Here is a 17,531-nt window from a genome sequence, read left to right on the forward strand (position 1 = left end):
GAACATTTATTATACAACAGTGCAAAGTTGGGTTCTTCCCCTTAGCATAGGAATACAAACATACACTGGGGCTCACCCAACTTGGAGGACCAGGGGGTATCCTGTCGGTATCTTATCATGTCATTATCCACATTGCCTTTATTCACAACCCTGTCTTTGTTCTAATTTACACCTTCCCGACCCTCAGGGCTGTGTCCTCTTCATATGTAGAACTGGCTAATACTGTCTACAGCTTACTAATTACATATGCAAACTTGCTAATTCTATCTGGGGCTAGAAGACCCTTATCTCATTCAGACTAACTCTACTTCCTACATTCTATGATCTATTACCTATCCTTATCTCATTCATACAGTGAACTTGCTGATTCTGACTAAAGGCTAGGAGATTCTTATCTTACTCAGACTGATTCTGCTTCCTGCATTCTAATATCCATGTCCCATCCTGTTTGTACTGGCTTCATTCATTTACCCATGTATCAATTTTTGTTTCTTCATGTTCATATTTGTATATCAGTTTTTATCATCTTTCACACTGTCAAAAAAAAGCGCCATTGTGCTAAAATGCAGCAATCGAATATTAGCGTTGTGGCATGCAAAAGTGTAAGATATATTAAAGTCTGTTACACAGAGGGAATTCTTATATCCTTTGAAAAATTAAAACACAAATATGGAGTGGCCAGTGGGATATACTTCTATTTTCTCCAGATTAGGTTGTTCTTAAGAGAAGGATAGGGACCAACTTTGACTCCACCTGAAATTAATGAAACTGCATGAACGGTCGTGATGGGGAATACATCCAATGTTATTACAAGAATGTACAATGCTCTCCAGAGCGAAAGTGAAAAACCAGGGTTGTATACGTCAAGGGAAAGATGGGAGTCGGACTTTGGTGTTGTGATTTCAGAAAGAAGCTGTTTGGATTGGTGTAAGGACAACGTGACATAAATTATAAATACAAGGTCAGGACTGGTTCAGTACAATTTTGAAACCAATTATATCTTAGCACACAAAGTCACAAAGATCAAAATCCTAAATTTCAGTGATGTGTTTCAGATGTGGGACTGAGAATGGAAACTTTCTACACGCCATGTGGTCGTGCATGAACGAGAGGCCATTTTGGCAAGTAATCGCAAAAGCAAATAACCAGGACAAGAGGCGTGGCCTGCATACACTACCCAGAGCTGTATCTATTAGGTGATTTCATGGAAATAAATGAAAAATTTACCGAATACCAAATTGTGTTTATAATAATAGCACTTGAGTTAGCTAAAAAATGTATCACGATCACTTGAACATGTGACACCCCAATATGTATAGCAGGATAGACAGAGAAAATTAACAGTTGTATACCTATGAAACAAAATCACATAGAACTTAAAAAAAATTACACCTTTGTAAAGGGCTGGCATCCTTACCAGGACCACATAGGAACCCAATACATTTTAAAAAGAAACAAAAATGGTAATGAAAATTAACTATTATATTTATATATGTGTATGTAATTTCCCCAACTGTACTCTATATACTTCAAATGTATGTAAACTCTGATTGTGAACGGGTTTATATCTATGAATGTGGGGAGGGAAATTGTTTTGTTTTTGTTTGCTGTGCTTGTGAGCAAAGGTTTTCATATCGTCCATTTAAAATGTTACTATGTATATTAAAACAAAAATATATTAAAATAACTATTCTGACCCTGATTCTGAATAATAACGTGCAGGACAGTGATGTAACTGTAATATTTTCGAACACCACCCCTCCCCCCCCCCCATTCAATTATCAGAAGTGGATAAAGTGTTCGGACTGACAGCCCTTTACGCTCTAAAATAGTTGTATTTCCTTAAAGACCGGGAGCTGGAGAGTGAATGGCACTTTCAGTGGCGGGAGAATCTGACATTCATTTCGGAACTTATTGTTGTGTACAAAAATTTCGTTTCCTTTTTTTGCCTTGTGAAGATGAATCAACACTTCTCCTGTCTCACTATCAAGGCTATTCTATATCCCTGGAATAGTTAACGTTGCAGTCAGTGCAATGAATTTATAACACCTGCTATCATGCCTGGCTGTGGAAACACCTGATGACTATGAAGAGTTTGTACGTTCTCCCCGTGTATTCCCGTGTTTTCCCTTGCTGCTCATGTTTCCTTCCACGTTCGAAAATACCGGAGGTAGGTTATTTGGGTGTAAATATGGTGATGGGAGGCACAGACTTCTGGACGAAATGGTCTGTTACCGTGCTATTTATCAAAATGTAAAACAAAAATTAAAATGTAAAACCGCTGATCCCGCTCCCTTCTGGACTCTCGTGAGCTCTGCAGCCAAACTACCTCAAGTCCATACTTAAGCATCCGTTTCCGAGTCCTCAATATGAATAAAAGCACTCATTGATCGAGGTTAATCGGGAGCACGGCTCGCTGTGGGCAACCTCATGAATTCGTCTACTGATTTCTCACTCTGGAAGCAATGAGCCATTCCTGGTTTCGCTAGTGTGATCCCCTACAATTTCGGGCCTCTGCGAAGCATCTTGTCTTCGACTGGGGGTGAATTTTTTCCCTCTCTAGTGCTTACCCGCTCTCGCGGAGCCTCGTTCCCTCAAGATCTGCCGAGGGTGTGTTCCGCCACTTCTGTTCAGAACTCCATTGATGGTTAATGTAAGAAATCACGGCAACCCCGGTCGACAAGGGGTTTGAAACTACAAAGCACCTGCGAGCAGTAGAATCTCGGTGAGGATCCATACCGCTTCGGCGCTAGCAGCTGCTCTGCCATTATGACAGCTATATCAAAATCCACACCTCGATATTTGATCTCTCTGTTCTTCTCCGTCGCTCTATCTCTCACTTACAGGATGAGTTCGGTTGGTCTGATGGATTCTGGTGCCACTCATTTCTTCTAAGCTCTCAGTGCAAATCGCTCACTGACTGAGCTGCTCCTGACTCGTAATAACCTGGGTGATCCGGGAGTGAACGTGATGTTATCGGTTCTGAAGGACGATGACTGTAAAATAGAGACACTGCGGTAAGAATCGGACAATGACAGATATGTTTAAACTAGGTATCTAAGAGTGAACATGGTTAAGACCAGTGTTCGATTTCTTGATAAACAATGGGGATCTGAACCAACTCAAAACTCCATTTCTGGTCATCTATACCAAATAGATCATATGTTTTCCTTCCTTCAAGAAGGGACAGAGTTGCATGGCCTGAAATGCGACAAATTATAAACAAGAGATTGAGTAACTATACATAATCCATTCAAAGACAAGGAGTGCACGACAAATGGTTACTTAAATAAATGTTGCTTTTAATTATCATTAAACATTAAAACAGAATCACACTTTAATTTAACTACCCTAAATTAATCCCCTTCTAATTCTAATCGCACGTGTGTGCAAGTTCAGAAATGTTATTGGTCCATAGTCCAATCTCACTTCTTGTTCCTCCAGTTTCACTGGTTACAGGCAATTCTTATACTGTGCACAGAATTAAACACAGAAATAAAGTTCACAAAGGCTTTAGTGCTTGAAAGGCAAATGGTTACCACTCAGGAAGTTTCTCATCGGGTTAGAGAGAGATCTGTTGATCCAGGAAATTGTTCCAGTGTCTTGATGCTGAAACATGCCCCATCAAGTTTCTCCAGATGATAGCCTCTTTCTGTCAGGTCAAGTGAAATATTAAAAAGTCAGTCTTCTCCTCCTGCATGAACCACAAGGGCTTTGACCATGCCATCTTCTAAATTGTGGCTTTCATGGTTGGCCTATTCCAGTCCCAGCTGCCTCTGGTGGCTGTAATACTATCATTACCTCTCCATCCCTCCCTCTCTCTCTCTCTCTCTCTCTCTCTCTCTCTCTCTCTCTCTCTCTCTCTCTCTCTCTCTCTCTCTCTCTCTCTCTCTCTCTCTCTCTATCTATCTATCTCTATCTCTCTCTCTCTCTCACTGAGAATTTATTTGTATGTAAGGCACACCCTTTGTGACATGACTCCCCATCTTTGTTTTTCCTCCCATCTCTCTGTGTCACATCCCCCTCTATAAAACCCCTCTGTGTGAATGTCTAACTCTCCTTTAAGATCTTCCGCTCTCTGTGAATCCGATTCTCTGTCAATATACGACTACCTGTGTTTCAGACCCTCCGTTCTTTTCTGAGAGACTCCTCCTGTCTGTGAGTGTCGCCTCTCTGTGTGAGTATAACTTGTCGATGCAAGACTCCCCTTCCCTTTGAGGGACTCCCCTAATCTGAGACCTGTCATTTCAATGAAAATCTCGTCTCCCTATGTGTGTGCTCTTTTCTGTGTGACACTCTGCTTCCTATGCGACATCATCTCCGTGAAAATCTCTCTCACCCTCTCTCTCTCTCTCTCTCTCACACACACTTTCACTCACTCCGCCTGTTTATATCTCTCTATCCCTCTATTATTCACTATTTGAATCTTTATTTCTTTCACTGCGATCTTACCTCTCTGGTCACCCCAGCTGAAACTCTCCCTCTCTCAGTGACTTTGCAGTAACATCCTCACTCACTCCATGTCTTCTGATATCATCTCATTTATCTGCTCCTCTCTCTCTCTCCTCTCTCTCTCTCTCTCTCTCTCTCTCTCTCTCTCTATTTCTCTCTTTCTCTATCTCTCGCTCCCTCTCACTCTCTCTCTCTCTTTCTATCTCTATCTCTCCCTCTCTCTCTCTCTCTCTCTCTCTCTCACTGAGAATTTCTTTGTATGTAAGGCACACCCTTTGTGACATGACTCCCCATCTTTGTTTTTCCTCCCATCTCTCTGTGTCACATCCCCCTCTATAAAGCCCCTATGCGTGAATGTCTCACTCTCCTTTAAGATGTTTCGCTCTCTGTGAATCCGATTCTCTGTCAATATACGACTACCTGTGTTTCAGACCCTCCGTTCTTTTCTGAGAGACTCATCCTGTCTGTGAGTGTCGCCTCTCTGTGTGAGTATAACTTGTCGATGCAAGACTCCTCTTCCCTTTGAGGGACTCCACTAATCTGAGACCTGTCATTTCAATGAAAATCTCGTCTCCCTATGTGTGTGCTCTTTTCTGTGTGACACTCTGCTTCCTGTGCGACATCATCTCCGTGAAATTCTCTCTCTCTCCCTCTCTCTCTCTCACACTTTCACTCACTCCGCCTGTTTATATCTCTCTATCCCTCTATTATTCACTATTTGAATCTTTATTTCTTTCATTGCGATCTTACCTCTCTGGTCACCCCAGCTCAAACTCTCCCTCTCTCAGTGACTTCGCAGTAATATCCTGACTCACTCCATGTCTTCTGATATCGTCTCATTTATCTGCTCCTCTCTCTCTCTCTCTCTCTCTCTCTCCCTCAATCTCTCTCTCTCACACACACGCACACACACACACACACACACACACACACACACACACACACACACACACACACACACACACACACACACACACACACACACACACACACACACACACACACACAAAGACAAAGATGTGTGTGCACGCAAACAGGATGTCCCATTAAAAAAAAGGTAACAGCAGCACCTTTTGTCTTTCTGTACTGTGAATGAACAAGGAGATGATAATTTGAAAATCATGGCAGTCAATGTCATGTGCAGACGATGTAAGGTGTAGATTGTCCCAGTTTCATAATATCCGGCAGAAATGCGGCCAGTATCTCAATTATAAATCATTGCTACGTGATAGCAACGAGGTCAACAATCTGAATCTGAAAATATCTTGGAAAAGCAATTGACAATAACTTGCAAATTCTGTACAAACTAAATATGTTTTTGGAAAGATAGACCTCGAGAAATGGAGAGACTTACCGATTAAATTGATGTGAAGGGGTAACTGTGTCAAAATTTAAGAAATGCCAATGTTCAATTGCTGCCAATTCTGTGAACTAAACACTATTTAAAGCTACTAAACAACCATACTAGATAGTTCGTATGGAAGTACTCGAGATGGCAGAGGTCGACAGCATCGAGTCCACGCTGCTGAAGATCCAGCTGCGCTGGATGGGTCATGTCTCCAGAATGGAGGACCATCGCCTTCCCAAGATCGTGTTATATGGCGAGCTCTCCACTGGCCACCGTGACAGAGGTGCACCAAAGAAAACGTACAAGGACTGCCTAAAGAAATCTCTTGGTGCCTGCCACATTGACCACCGCCAGTGGGCTGATAACGCCTCAAACCGTGCATCTTGGGGCCTCACAGTTTGGCGGGCAGCAACCTCCTTTGAAGAAGACCGCAGAGCCCACCTCACTGACAAAAGGCAAAGGAGGAAAAACCCAAAACCCAACCCCAACCAACCAATTTTCCCCTGCAACTGCTGCAATCGTGTCTGCCTGTCCCGCATCGGACTTGTCAGCCACAAACGAGCCTGCAGCTGACGTGGACTTTTTACCCCCTCCATAAATCTTCGTCCGCGAAGCCAAGCCAAAGATAAGGCACCAAGAATAGCAGTGAAAAAAATAAGACATTGGACTATGGGCTTGCAGGTCTTAGACTTCCATATTTTTAAAAGTAAATGATCTAGCTGCACGGGCTAGATTTCCCGAAGCCTTCTTCACTGAAGACAATATACCTCCCCCACCCCCACCATCTTGTGTTCAAATGGAAATGTTACCAATGGAGGAGGGGAAAGCAAAGGAATTTATCTATAAATGGAGTGTCAAAACACACAAGAAAATGATGGATAACCCCATTCCAATACATAAGATTAGAACATCGTAAGAAATTAATGAATGTATAGGGAAAAAAGTAGGTCCATCAATAAAAGCGCCATTGTGCTAAAATGTGTTCCTACCTTTGAATGAATATTAACTTTGTGGCATGCAGAGTTTTGCCGCCAGCCTTCCAGACTTCTGGGGGGATTCCATCCATACCTGCTGCTTTGCCACTTTTCAGTTGTTCGATTGCCTTATATGTCTCATCCAGGGTGGGAACCTCATCCAGCTCTAGCCTTAGGGGCTGTTGAGGGAGCTGGAGCAGGGCGGAATCTTGGACTGAGCGGTTGGTACTGAAAAGAGATTGGAAGTGTTCTGACCATCGGTTGAGGATGGAGATCTTGTCGCTGAGGAGGACTTTGCCGTCTGAGCTGCGCAGCGGACTTTGGACTTGGGGTGAGGGGCCGTACACAGCCTTTAGAGCCACGTAGAAACCCCTGAAGGCGCCAATGTCCGCGCTGAGCTGTGTTCGTTTAGCGAGGCTAGTCCACCACTCATTTTGGATCTCCCGGAGTTTGCGCTGAAGATGGCTGCATGCGCGACGGAAGGCTTGTTTTTTTCTCTGGACAGGACGGCTTTGTAAGGTGAGCCTGGTGGGCAGCTCGCTTCTTTGCCAGCAGCTCCTGGATTTTCTGGCTGTTTTCGTCAAACCAGTCCTTGTTTTTCCTGGAGGAGAAGCCCAGTACCTCTTCAGTGGATTGCAGTATGGTAGTCTTCAACTGATCCCAGAGGGTTTCAGGGGACGGGCTTTGTTGGGACCAAGGTAAACTGCCTCAGGATCTTCGTGATGCCACCATCATCACCCTGTACAAAAACAAAGGCGAGAAATCAGACTGCTCAAACTACAGGGGAATCACGTTGCTCTCCATTGCAGGCAAAATCTTCGCTAGGATTCTACTAAATAGAATAATACCTAGTGTCGCTGAGAATATTCTCCCAGAATCACAGTGCGGCTTTCGCGCAAACAGAGGAACCACTGACATGGTCTTTGCCCTCAGACAGCTCCAAGAAAAGTGCAGAGAACAAAACAAAGGACTCTACATCACCTTTGTTGACCTCACCAAAGCCTTCGACACCGTGAGCAGGAAAGGGCTTTGGCAAATACTAGAGCGCATCGGATGTCCCCCAAAGTTCCTCAACATGATTATCCAACTGCACGAAAACCAACAAGGTCGGGTCAGATACAGCAATGAGCTCTCTGAACCCTTCTCCATTAACAATGGCGTGAAGCAAGGCTGTGTTCTCGCACCAACCCTCTTTTCAATCTTCTTCAGCATGATGCTGAACCAAGCCATGAAAGACCCCAACAATGAAGACGCTGTTTACATCCGGTACCGCACGGATGGCAGTCTCTTCAATCTGAGGCGCCTGCAAGCTCATACCAAGACACAAGAGAAACTTGTCCGTGAACTACTCTTTGCAGATGATGCCGCTTTAGTTGCCCATTCAGAGCCAGCTCTTCAGCGCTTGACATCCTGCTTTGCGGAAACTGCCAAAATGTTTGGCCTGGAAGTCAGCCTGAAGAAAACTGAGGTCCTCCATCAGCCAGCTCCCCACCATGACTACCAGCCCCCCCACATCTCCATCGGGCACACAAAACTCAAAACGGTCAACCAGTTTACCTATCTCGGCTGCACCATTTCATCAGATGCAAGGATCGACAATGAGATAGACAACAGACTCGCCAAGGCAAATAGCGCCTTTGGAAGACTACACAAAAGAGTCTGGAAAAACAACCAACTGAAAAACCTCACAAAGATAAGCGTATACAGAGCCGTTGTCATACCCACACTCCTGTTCGGCTCCGAATCATGGGTCCTCTACCGGCACCACCTACGGCTCCTAGAACGCTTCCACCAGCGTTGTCTCCGCTCCATCCTCAACATCCATTGGAGCGCTCACACCCCTAACGTCGAGGTACTCGAGATGGCAGAGGTCGACAGCATCGAGTCCACGCTGCTGAAGATCCAGCTGCGCTGGATGGGTCACGTCTCCAGAATGGAGGACCATCGCCTTCCCAAGATCGTATTATATGGCGAGCTCTCCACTGGCCACCGTGACAGAGGTGCACCAAAGAAAAGGTACAAGGACTGCCTAAAGAAATCTCTTGGTGCCTGCCACATTGACCACCGCCAGTGGGCTGATAACGCCTCAAACCGTGCATCTTGGCGCCTCACAGTTTGGCGGGCAGCAGCCTCCTTTGAAGAAGACCGCAGAGCCCACCTCACTGACAAAAGGCAAAGGAGGAAAAACCCAACACCCAACCCCAACCAACCAATTTTCCCTTGCAACCGCTGCAATCGTGTCTGCCTGTCCCGCATCGGACTGGTCAGCCACAAACGAGCCTGCAGCTGACGTGGACTTTTTACCCCCTCCATAAATCTTCGTCCGCGAAGCCAAGCCAAAGAAGAAACTTTGTGGAATGTAAAAGTGTAAGATATATTAAAGACTTTACACAGAAGGAATTCATATATCCATTGAACAATTAAAACACAAATATGGAGTGGCCAATGGGATATACTTCTGTTTTCTCCAGATTAGGTTGTTCTTAAGAGAAGGATAGGGACCAACTTTGACTCCACCTGAAATTAATGAAACTGTATGAACGGTCGTGATGGGGAATACATCCAAAGTTATTACTAGAATGTACAATGCTCTCCAGAGTGAAAGTGAAAAACCAGGGTTGTATACTTCAAGGGAAAGATGGGAGTCGATCTTTGGTGTGGTGATTTCAGAAAGAAGCTATTTGGATTGGTGTAAGGACAACATGACATAAATTATAAATACAAGATCAGAAATGGTTCAGTATAATTTTGAAACCAATTATATCTTACCACACAAAGTTACAAAGATCAAAATCCTAAATTTCAGTGATGTGTTTCAGATGTGGGACTGAGACTGGAAACTTTCTACACGCCATGTGGTCGTGCATGAACGAGAGGCCATTTTGGCAAGTAATCGGTAAAGCAAATAACCAGGACAAGAGGAGTGGCCTGCATAGACTAGCCAGAGCTGTATCTATTAGGTGATTTCATGGAAATAAATGAAAAATTTATCAAATAGCAAATTGTGTTTATAATAATAGCACTTGATGTAGCTAAAAAATGTATCACGATCACTTGAACATCTGACACTCCAATATGTAAAGCAGGATCGACAGCGGAAATTAACAGTTGTCTACCTATGGAACAGAATCACATAGAACTTAAAACAAATAAATATTACACCTTTGTAAACGTCTGGCATCTTTAGCAGGACCACATAGGACCGCAGATACATTTAAAAAAAGGAACAGAACATGGTAATGAAAAGTAACTATTATATTTATATATGTGTATGTAATTTCCCCAACTGTACTCTATATACTTCAAATGTATGTAAACTCTGATGGTGACGGGTTTATATGTATGAATGTGGGGAGTGAAATTGTTTTGTTTTTGTTTGCTGTGCTTGTGAACAAAGGTTTTTATATAGTCTATTTAAAATGTTACTATGTATATTAAAAACAAAAATAATATATTAAAAATATCTATTCTGACCCTGATTCTGATTAATAACGTGCAGGTCAGTGATTTAACTGTAATATTTTCGAACACCACCCCTCCCCCCCATTCAATTATCAGAAGAGGATAAAACGTTCGCACTGACAGCCCTTTACGCACTAAAATAGTTGTATTTCCTTAAAGACTGCGAGTTGGAGAGTGAATGGCACTTTCAGTGGCGGGAGAATCTGACATTAATTTCGGAAGGGTTTTTGATTTAATGAAAAGTAGTATCATGTTCGAGGCATGAATCAAATAGCTTCTTGTACTCTGTTTGAATTTAGAATGGCGTTCAAAAACCTGCGAAATTCCGGAGTGAAACTTGTGACTGCGGCTCTGAGGAAAACGGACTGTAAAGGACACGGACTGGGGTAAGTGTCAGACTCTCGAGGAGACTGTATTCACAATCACTGTGGTCCGACATAAGAGGATGGTTTTGATCAATGTGTATTGTGACTGATGAGAAATTGAGGATTTGCACCGTCTCCAAATGAACATTGAACTTATTGTTGTGTACTCAAATTTCGTTTCATTTTTTTTTGCCTTGTGAAGACACACGATGAATCAACACTTCTCCTGCCTCACTATCAAGGCTATAGCATATCCCTGGCACGCTTAACGTTGCAGTCAGTGCAATGGCTTTATAACACCTGCTATCATGCCTGGCTGTCGAATCAACTGCTGACTGTAAGGAGTTTGTACGTTCTCCCCGTGTCTTCCCGTGTTTTCCCTTGCGGCACATGCTTACTTCAACGTTCGAAAATACCGGAGGTAGATAATTTGGGTGTAAATATGGTGGTGGGAGGCACGGACTTGTGGACGATATGGTCTGTTACCATGCTGTTTATCAAAATGTAAAACAAAAATTAAATTGTAAAACCGCTGAACCCGCTCCCTTCTGGACTCTCGTGAGCTCTGCAGTCAAACTGCCTCAAGTCCATACTTCAGCATTCGTTTCCGAGTCCGCAATATGAATACAAAGCACTCAGTGATCGAGGTTAATCGGGAGCGCGGCTCGCTGTGGGCAACCTCATTAATTCGTCTACTGATTTCTCAATCTGGAAGCAAAGAGCCATTCCTGGTTTCGCTAGTGTGATCCCCTACAATATCGGGCCTCTGCCAAGCATCTTGTCTTCGACTGGGGGTGAATATTTTCTCTCTCGAGTGCTTACCCGCTCTCCCTGAGCCCCGTCCCCTCAAGATCAGCCGAAGGTGTGTTCCGCCACTTCTGATCAGAACTCCATTGACCGTTAATGTAAGAAATCACAGCAACCGCGGTCGACAAGGGATTTGAAACTACAAAGCACCTTCGAGCAGTAGAATCTTTGTGAGGATCCATACCACTTCTGCGCTAGCAGCTGCTCTGCCATTATGACTGCTATATCAAAACCCTCACCTCGATATTTGATCTCTCTGTTCTTCTCCGTCGCTCTATCTCTCACTTACAGGATGGCTTCGGTTGGTCTGAGGAATTCTGGTGCCAATTATTTCGCCTCTGCTCTCAGTGCAAATCGCTCACTGTCTGAGCTGCTCCTGACTCGTAATAACCTGGGTGATCCGGGAGTGAACGTGGTGTCTTCGGTTCTGAGGGACGATGACTGTAAAATACAAACACTGCTGTAAGAATCGGACAATGACAGATATGTTTACATTAGGTATCTGAGAGTGAACATGGTTAAGTCCAGTGTTCGATTTTTTGATAAACAATGGGGATCTGAACCGACTCAAAATTCAATTTCTGGTCATCTATACCAAATAGATCGTTTGTTTTCCTTCCTTCAAGAAGGGACAGAGTGGCATGGCTTAAAATGCTCGAAATTATAAACAAGAGATAGAGTAACTATATATAATCCATTCAAAGACAAGGAGTGCAAGAAAAATTGTTACTTATCGAAAAGTTGGCTTTAATTATCTTTAAACATTAAAACAGAATCACACTTTAATTTAACTACCCTAACTTAACTCCCTTCTAACTCTAATTGCACGTTTGTGCAAGTTCAGAAAGGTTATTTGGTCCACAGTCCAATCTCACTTCTCATTCCTCCAGTTTCACTGGTTACAGGCAATTCTTATACTGTGCACAGAATTAAACACAGAAATAAAGTTCACAAAGGCTTTAGTGCTTGAAAGGCAAATGATTCCCGCTCAGGAAGTTCTCGTCGGGTTAGAGAGAGATCTGTTGATCCAGGAAATGCTACGGTGTCTTGATGCTGAAACTTCCCCATCAAGGTTCACCAGATGATAGCCTCTTTCTTGCAGGTCACTACAGAGTTCCTTTTTGGTTCTCATATTCCAAGTGAAACATTAGGAAGTCAGTTCTCTCCTCCTGCACGAACCACAAGGGCTTTGACCATGCCATCTTCTAAATTGTGGCTTTTCAGCTTGTATTGTTCCACTCCCAGCTGCCTCTGGTGTCTGTAACACTATCATTCTCTCTCTCTCTCTCTCTCCCTCTCCCTCTCTCTCTCTCTCTCTCTCACTCTCCGTCTCTCTCTCTCCTCTCTCTCTCTCTCTCTCTCTCCCTCTCTCTCGCTCTCTCTCTCACTTTCTATGAGAGACAGCCTGTTTGACTCTCTCTGCTTGCAAAATTACATGACCCTCTCAGAACAACATGTTTTCTTCCAAACAACCTGTGTCTCCTACAAGATCCTTCATCTGTTGCCATTTGTAAACAACGATAGATTATTGAGTTCCATTGAGCATTCTTCAAAGCTCTTGCAAACGCTGTCTTACCCATATATCTCGCATGGGGGAAGATCTCCAGTATTTTAAATATACGTTTTCAAGTATTTTTATGTAATCTACTCTACCATGTTTCCCACTTTATCTCCCCAAAACGTATCTATGTACCCTGTCACAATAACAACTGATCTCGCCACCTGTTGTCAGGTACCGCAATGGCCCGAGCATCATGTGTCCAATGCACCTCCCTCCGCCTCTGGATGCGAACTTAATATGTTAATTAGCAAGATGTTAGACTGAAAAATGTGGTCCATCGAAATCCCTGCGCTCCATTTGCGCAGTCACGAATCCCGGTGCCAGTAGGCCTTCCACAGGAGCCTGCGGTTTCCATGAGATCTTCGCCAACGCCGTCAATGCTGATTCACTGCTCTTGTCACCGCTTCCCATGCGTTTACTCCAAGGCTTCAACATCTGGGCGAGCGATGGTTCGGAATATAATCTTGCTCTGGTGTCCTGTTCCTGTTGCTTGTCCCTCGGAGCACGGTCGCGTGATGAACTGATACGACAAACGTGTGTCCCGCCAACCTGGGTGCAAGACTCCCTGGTGTTTCGGTGATAGACTCCACCACTGACCCACTTCTCCAGACAGACTGAATCTGGATGAGCCAGTCGGGTGGTCAGGACAGTTGGAAGCCGCAGACGACACAACATAGCCCTGCTCCTCCCGGATCTGGATCAACAGTAACGTTGCCTTTTGAGCAGCAACTTCAAGTCCGGCACGATGACTCTCTTGTCTCTGCATGTTCCTCGCCCTTCAATTTCTCTCATCTACAGGCTGGGGTGTGACGGTCTCACAAAATGTGGTGCCAACAATCTCGCGTCCACTCTCAAATACAAGCCACTCTCTGAGGGAACTGGACCTTATTGACAATAAACTGGGAAATACGGGCGTGAAGCTCATGTGTACGGCTCTGGGGAATCCTGAATGTAAATTACGGAAACTGGAGCGAGTAACCGACTGTGAGATGTTAAGTTGACAGTCTGCAACATCGCACAAATCTGATCATATTTATATCACTGATAAACACTTAGAATTAACATTATCTCAAGATTCGAGACTCGACTTCTTGTTGTGACCCCATCTAAAACAAAAATCAGTCAGATGGAGCTCCTTTGTTCTGCGAAGGGATACGTAAAGACCTACGTCATTTTCAACACATGGTAACAGGAGCCCTTTTCTGCTCCAACGATGAACTGAGTTCAAGGCATCCAACGCACCCGCCTCGTCCTTTCTTTGCCAACTCCTGCAACGATGAAGGAGCTGTCCGCGATCGAGGCCCGTTGGGAGCCGTCGCATGATCAAGAGTACCGGTCCCAATGAACAAACCACAAAAGGCGGTCTGAATCGGTTAACGACCTCGTCATTCCTCTTTTTAACGTGGTCGTAGTGTCCTGACGAATGCTCTCCCTGCCCTCTCCTCCTAGGTGCCTTAAAGGGATGATCTCGTGCTCTGTTGTCCGGGGTGGGTGGGGGAGATTCGATGCTTCCACATAAACTGCAACTAGTTTTACAAGCAGTTTAAAAATCATGAAGCCGTCGGCGCAGGGCCCGGCTTTAGGATCCTTCGGAGGCCAACCCGTGTCCCCACTCCACCTGCAGCAGTGCTGCCGCTGCAGCCACGAAGTACCGGGTTGTGTTTTCGGCTGATGAACCTCATTTTCACACCCTCTGATCTACAGGCTGAGGTGTGTCGGTCTCACGGTTTCCGGCGTCGAGGAGCTTGCCTCCGATCTTCAGACAAACGGGCTCTGGCTCAGCTGGACCTGAGTCATAACGAACTCGGAGATTCTGGTGTGAAAGCGGTATCTGCAGCTCTGGGTGACCCAGAATGTAAAATACAAGAACTTGGGTAAGTACCAGATTACGAGAGATTGCGTTTGTGGTAAACAGTGCAGGCTTACACCTTATCAGTCATTGTGTTGCTGATATACTCTCTCTGTCTGTCTGTCGGTCTGTCTGTCTGTCTGTTTGTCTGTCACTCTCCCTCTCTCTCTCTTTGTCTGTCTGTCTGTCTATCTGTCTGTCTGTCTGTCTCTCTCTGTCTATTTATCTCTCTCTCTCTGTCTCTCTCTCTCTATCTATTTATCTATCTATCCATCTCTCTCTCTCTCTCTCTCTCTCTCTATCTCTCTTCCTCACACTCAGAGGCTATGGTTGGTTGGTCTCACAGATTCTGGTGCCGAGGATTTGGTCTCTGCTCTCAGTGCAAGCCGCTCCCTGATGCGGCTGAGACTGGGAGAAAACTTACTCACAGACCGATCTGTTCCTGCTCTCCGCCATCTCATCCTGACACTTTCGAGCTTGAAATGGATCAGATGAGTGCGTGGGTCTATGTCATGGGTCCGCGGGATTTTATGGAGATGATTCCCCGTGAGAGTTGTTGAAACGTTAACCTCAGTCCCTGTCATTTATGTTATATATTTTATTAAATCCCTCTTTATATTTTGCTATTTCAGATTGTGGTCCAATCTGTTCAGTTCAGAGGGTCGCGATCAGTTGCATTATCTGAATGGGCTCGACCCGAACTGCTAGTGGAATCGTAACGGATGCAGGATGTGAAGATTTTTTTGGCCGATTTTCTGCCCCCCGTCCCCACTCTAACCAGCCACCCTCCGGATTTGTGATGAAAGAGAGAATCCTGATTCGATGTTGCACGCTGCTCTTTCTGATGCTTCTCCGCGGGTCTTGGGGATCACAGCCGTAGTTCCAGCGATTTAGGACTGCCCTGGTCTGTGATTTAGTGATGCCCCTTCCCTCCCGATGCGAATGTCGGTGGTTGACTGGTGGTCGCGCCTGTTAATTGGGTGAGATTGGAAATTAACATTTAGAATCGTTATTTTTCCCTACACACTGTGCAAAATTCTATGATGGCCCACTGACAAGTATATTGGAGAAAGACATAGGAAGTTGTAAACCTCCTAAATCATACTTCCACTTTCATTTTTGTAAAGCTACACTTGGAATTATAAAAAATTCAAATCCTTAAATAAATTAAGTAACTTTACCAGGAATAGACTGAAAAATATATTTAAATCTCGGAAAGAAACTTATTTTAATACAATTAACCACCTATTAATGTTATCGCTAAATCCTTCCATCAGTTTAAATCATTCGTAATTTTATAAAAGAAAGGTAAATAATTTAATTCATCATGCTCCATTTCCAGCTGATTATTAGGTGATCTGTAATCAGATCCCTGTGGCACCCCACTGGTTACCGCCTGTCACTCAGAAAACGAGCCATTTATCCCAACACTCTGTCTTCTATCTGCTAGCCAGTTCTCAATCCACATCAATACTTTGCCCCCAATATCATGAGCCTTGATTTTGTAAGCCAGTCATTTATGCCGGACTTTATCGAAAGCCTTTTGAAAGTCCAGGTACACCACATCCACTGGCTCTCCCCATCTATTTTACCTGTCACCATCTCATAGAAATCCAATAGATTTGTCAAGCATGATTTACCTTTTGTAAATCCATGTTGACTCTGTCCGGTCCCTTCTCTGCTAGTCATATGCTCCACTATTACATCCTTAATAATGGATTCCATTATTTTGCCCACTAGTGATGTAAGGCTCACCAGCCTATAATTCTACGCTTTTTCTCTACCCCCCTTTTTAAATAGTGGGGTAAAATTAGCTACCCTCCAATCTATGGGTACTGATTCTGAGTCTATAGAGTTCTGGAAAATAATTCTTAAAGCATCTGCTATCGGAATGGCCACTTCCTTAAGTATCCTAGGATGTAGATTATCAGGCCCTTGCGATTTATCTGCCTTCAATCCCATCAATTTCCCCAAGACCATATCCTTAGAGATACTGATTTATTTCAGTTCCTCCCTTACATTAGTTTCTATGTTTCCGAACATCCTTGGGAGGTTATTTGTATCCTCTCTTGTAAAAACAGAACTAAAGTAAGAATATAATTGGTCTGCCATTTCCTTATTCCCCATTATATATTCCCCTGATTCCGACTGCAAAGGACCTACTCTGGATTTCACCAATCTTTTCCTCTTGACATATTTATAAAAGCTTTTGCAGTCGGTTTTTATATTTACCACAAGCTTACTTTCGTAATTTATTTTTGCTCTCTTGATTAATCCCTTTGTCCTCCGTTGGTGCATCTTGAACTGCTCCCAGTCTTCGGTTGTGGTACTTTTTTTGGCCAATTGATATGCTCTCTCTTTGGACCTAATGCTGTCTCTAATTTCCCTTGTTATCCACGGTTGAGTCACCTTTTTTGGTTTATTTTTATGCCAAACCGATATAAACGATTTTTGAAATTTCTCCATTAGATCTGTGAATTCTTTCCATTGTCTATCCACAGTCAACTCCCCCATAAACACCACCCAATCAATCTTACTCAACTCCCGTCTCATACCATCATAATTCCCTTTATTTAAATTTAGGACCTTAGTCTCGGTTTTAATTTCATCACTCTCCACATCGAGTGAGAATTCCATCATATTGTGATCGCTCCTACCCAAAGGGCCTCGTACAACAAGATTGTTGATTATCCCCTTATCATTGCATAATACC

At 43.9% G+C, this 17,531-nt stretch overlaps 1 pseudogene; it reads left to right on the forward strand.

The window, feature by feature from the left end:
• Positions 1-17,531, forward strand: part of LOC138748042 (NACHT, LRR and PYD domains-containing protein 12-like) — a 211,156-nt pseudogene that overhangs the window by 42,192 nt on the left and 151,433 nt on the right.

The sequence above is a fragment of the Narcine bancroftii genome, chromosome 13 (assembly GCF_036971445.1).
Source record: "Narcine bancroftii isolate sNarBan1 chromosome 13, sNarBan1.hap1, whole genome shotgun sequence".
NCBI lineage: Eukaryota > Metazoa > Chordata > Chondrichthyes > Torpediniformes > Narcinidae > Narcine > Narcine bancroftii.